Below are 5,000 nucleotides of genomic sequence, written 5' to 3' on the forward strand. Positions count from 1 at the left end.
GGGTGGTAACGGGCAAGAATAGGCGGGAACGTTCGGAAACGGCACTGGAAACCTTGGTGTGTTGAAGGAGGAACGGGCATGGAGGACATTGAGAAGAGTAAAAGAAGAGCCATGGATGGGTGGGAAAACAAAAAAGGAAGCTGAAGAACTTGGAAAAAAAAAAAAAAAAAAAAGGAACAAGATGAAAAGGAAAAAGCGGATGAAGAGGAGGAAGAGGAGAACAAGGAGTATGAGGATGAGGAGCAGGAGGAGGGTTGTGAGATTTTGAAATGGGAAGGATGAGGGGAACATGGGAGCGAACAAAGGTGGCCTGACAGAAGGCAAAGAAGAAAGAGAGGGAAGAAGAGGGGAGAGGAAAAGAGAAATGAGGACAGGGAAGTGGGAGAACGAGAGGAAAAGTGCCGGAGGGAAAAAAGGAAAAAAGGGGAAAAGAGAAAGTGACTATAGGTGAGGGGGAGATTAACGCGGGAGCGAGGGGAGAGTGACGCTAGAGTGAGGCGAAATTAACCTGAAAGACAGAGGAAAAGAACGGGAGAATAATAGAACCATGACCAAGTGAGAAGTAAAATAACAACATCATCATCATCATCAACAACAACAATGATAATAATAATATTAATGATAATGATGATAATGATGATAATAATGATGATGATAATGATGATGATAATGATGATAATAATGATAATGATGATAATAATAATGATAATAATAATGATAATAATGGTAATAATAATGATAACAATGATTAATAATGATAATAATGATAATAATAATGATAATGATAATAATAATGATAATAATGATGATAATGAGAATAATGATGATAATGAGAATAATGATGATAATGAGAATAATGATGATAATGAGAATAATGATGATAATGAGAATAATGATGATAATGAGAATAATGATGATAATGTTAATGATTATAATGATAATAAAAATAATAATAATAATAATAATAATAATAATAATAATAATAATAATAATAATAATAATAATAATAATAATAATAATAATGATAATAATAATAATAATAATAATAATGATAATAATAATAATGATAATAATAATAATAATAATAATAATAATAATAATAATAATAATAATAATAATAATAATAATAATAATAATAATAATAATAATAATAATAATAATAATAATAACGATAACAATAATAATAATAATAATAATAATAATAATAATAATAATAATAATAATAATAATAATAATAATAATAATAATAATAATAATAATAATAATGATAACAATAATAATAATAATAATAATACATACATACATACATACATACATACATACATACATACATACATACATACATACATACATAAACATATACATAAATCAATGTCCTTTTCCTCCTTACAAGGGAAGGAGCCAAGTTCAAAGGCAGAAATCCACTCCCATCTATTGCATCTCCACATACTCCCTCTTTTCGTGTCTCTTCCTGGATGACGGGTCATCCCTGCATCTCGCCCACTGCCCTGGGTCAAAATTAATGTAGAAAGACACAGCACATCCACAGCAAAGCCGCTTCATTTAATCGGCGACCCCCCACCCCCTCTCCGTCCACTCATGCAGAAAGAGAAAAGACGGGGAGAAATCCCTTCGGGCTGTGCCAAAATATTATTCACAAATAATCCCTCACCTCCCGCCCCTTCCCCATCCACTCCCTTCCATGCATCACAGCACCATCCACACACACACACTCTCCGTTCACCCTTATCTTCTGTCTTCTCTCTCCCTTCCTCAATAGATACTTCCTTCTTTCCCAATGCCCCTTTTACTCCATCCACCTCGTCCTTGGTCACCCCTTCATGTTCACTCCCTCCACTTCTGCCTTCCACACCTCCTTTACTAATCTTTCTTTACTCATTTTTTTCATTTCTCGAAAACCATCCCAACACTCTTCCATCAACTCCGCCAACTCCCCTTACACCCCCGCTCTCCACCTCACCTCTCTCTCTCTCTCTCTCTCTATATATATATATAGTATATATATATACATATATATATATATATATATATATAATATAGACTGCATATATATATTATATATATATACATATATATATATATAATATATATATATATATATATATATATATATATATATATATATATATATTTTGACTATATTATGACAAATAAAACTGAAGGTGAAAGAAGTTGATGAGGAGAAATGGGAGAATTTTACGCCTTAACGTTTCGACCCGCAGGGTCTTGGTCACAAAGCTAACAACTCAAACGTAACCGGATATTTTATACACGGACGGGTCATCTTATGGGACGCTTCGGAGAGCTTGTTATTTTATCTGCGTATTCTTTTATTATTAATAAGCTTGTGGCTTTTGCTAAACATATAAATCCTTCTCTATGGTTAATGTTGTTGTTAGTGTTGATATATGCTGCCTCAATTGTCTTCCTTAGTTTCTTGGATGATCCTTTATTTAATACGGTTGTGTTGTTCCAGTCTGGAAGGTGACCATGTTTATCCACATGTATTACTATGGAGTTGGATGTCCTATGGGCTTTTACGTCATTTTTATGTTCATTTATCCTTTTATTAAGCCCGCGACCAGATTCACCAAAATATGAAGAGGGACAGCTTTTACACGGGATTTTATAAACAACGCTGTTTTCGTTAGTGGGATTATTGTCGCTACGTGTTACCAAATGTCCTACTTTGCTACCTGACGTCCTGGCTATTTTGATACCCGCTTTTAGAAGAAAAGTGTCTAGGTATGAATTAACATTAGAGTTTGGTACTGTGATATATCTGGTTTCATTATTACAATTATTATCATTCTTATTTTTATTTTCATCTTTACTTTTGTTAATTATTTCTTTGGCTTTCTTTTTCAACCTACATAAGAGACCTTTTGGATATTTGAGTTTGATGAAAGTCTCAGTAATATGTTGTAATTCAGGATCTAGAAATTCTTCACTGCATATACGAAATGCTCTGAGGAAGAAACCTATTATAATACCTGTTTTAGTTCTGTCATCATGTCCTGAGTAGAAGTGTATATAGTCTTCTTTATTGGTGGGTTTCCGGTATACTGAAAATTTCACATTTTTATCTATTCTATGGATAATTGTGTCTAAGAAAGGTAATTTTCCGTTATTTTCATTTTCTGCAGTAAATTGTATATTTTCATTTACACTGTTTAATCTCCTGAGTTTGTTATTAATGTCTGTATCTTTAGGTACAATTACGAGTATGTCATCAACATACCTAAACCATTTACTATTCCTACCTATTATAGTCATGTATTCTTCTGTTTCGAGTATTTCCATGTATAAATTTGCTAACTCTGCAGAAAGAGGACTACCCATGGCGAGGCCAGAATGTTGTCTGTATTCAATATTATCAAAAGTGAAAGCGCCAAATCCTACACAAAGAGAAATTAATTCGAGGTAATCTTTTTTGGGTACGGGTAGATCTTCATTTTTCAAATTATTTACTACTCGTTCAACAGCATTTATAGCGCCTTTTATTGATACTCGAGTATACAAAGAGGTGACATCGTAGCTGGCTAGTTTCTTGTTATTGAAATCTAAAACTTAGATTTCAATAACAAGAAACTAGCCAGCTACGATGTAACATCCAGAGACGTTATCCTCCCCCCTTTCGAATCTGAAACAGCATCGAGCCTGGAAACACTGCATGCCCTGGTGGTAGCCAACCTTGGTCTCGCTGCCAAGCATGTGAAAAAATATCTGGCTTGCCCGGGATATTGAAGGCGAGGGACTTTTAATTTGTGGCATAAGTATTGACGTCAGCATTATCGCGTCCAAATTTATGGCGGCTATTGTACACACACACATACATATATATATATACATATATATATATATATATATATATATATATATACATATATATATATACATATACATATATATATATATATATATATTTGTGTGTGTGTGTGTGTGTGTGTGTGTGTGTGTGTGTGTGTGTGTGTGTGTGTGTGTGTGTGTGTGTGTGTGTGTGTGTACGTGTATACATGTTTTCGTGGTTTTCGTGTGTGTGTGTGTGTGTACTCGTATAGTTACGATATATCTATATACCAAAATGCTTTTTTCCACTTATGAGTGAGGTAGCCATTACCACACCTATTTTCCCTAGGTCTCCCCTTTGGTGGCTTCCTGGGAGGTTCTTTGTTCCCATTGTAGTGGAGAGTTGTTTTCTGCCTCTCACAGCCTACCCCTATTTCCGTCCATAAGCCCACCGTCATTATCACCCCTACACTTAGCCCCTTAAGACGTTATCACAGTGGGCGAGTTTTTCTCCGAATGTTGTAGCTGATTTGCTGCCCGCTGCTTTCGGTAAGGAGTCTGATATGCTGTACGGAAGTAAATCTTCTCTGAAAATTCAAATGACATTCTATATATTTTTGTTGAGAAAACAGAATAGTTTGCCATAGTGACTTTACGGTAGAAAAAGTGCTGGAGATGGGCGCTACCCTCGATTAATCGGAGGTTGGAGGAAAAATAGCCCAGTGCGATAACCCCGTACCCTCACTTCCTTTACCTTCACCCCACCCACCCTTACTCTCCATATCCTCAGTTCTGTTTCAGTCCGTCTGGTGGATGGCGGTGCCGGTGGCGATAATGGAGGTGTTGTTGTTATTGTGGGGTAAAGGGAGGAGGAGCTGGCATAGAGAAGAGAGAGAGGGAAGAGAGGATTGTGTAGAAAGTAAATCAAGGCTGAGAGGGAGTATTGAAAAGGAAGGGAAGGAGGTGTAGGGGGAGAAGTAAGAGGAGGAGGAGGAGGAGGAGGAGGAGGAGGAGGAGGAGGAGGAGGAGGAGGAGGAGGAGGAGGAGGACCCGGTGTATGGTGGGGGGAGAAGGGGTAGTTGGCTGAGCCTGCAGATGAAAGAGGGGGGGGGGCAGAAGACACCGCCGTCGTTAATCTTGGCCAGTGCCAACATTACCCTCATTAACGTCTGTCAGTAAGCGGCACTGCA

Source organism: Oratosquilla oratoria, chromosome 43, assembly GCF_046742065.1.
Source record: "Oratosquilla oratoria isolate Oo_2021 chromosome 43, ASM4674206v1, whole genome shotgun sequence".
Lineage (NCBI taxonomy): Eukaryota > Metazoa > Arthropoda > Malacostraca > Stomatopoda > Squillidae > Oratosquilla > Oratosquilla oratoria.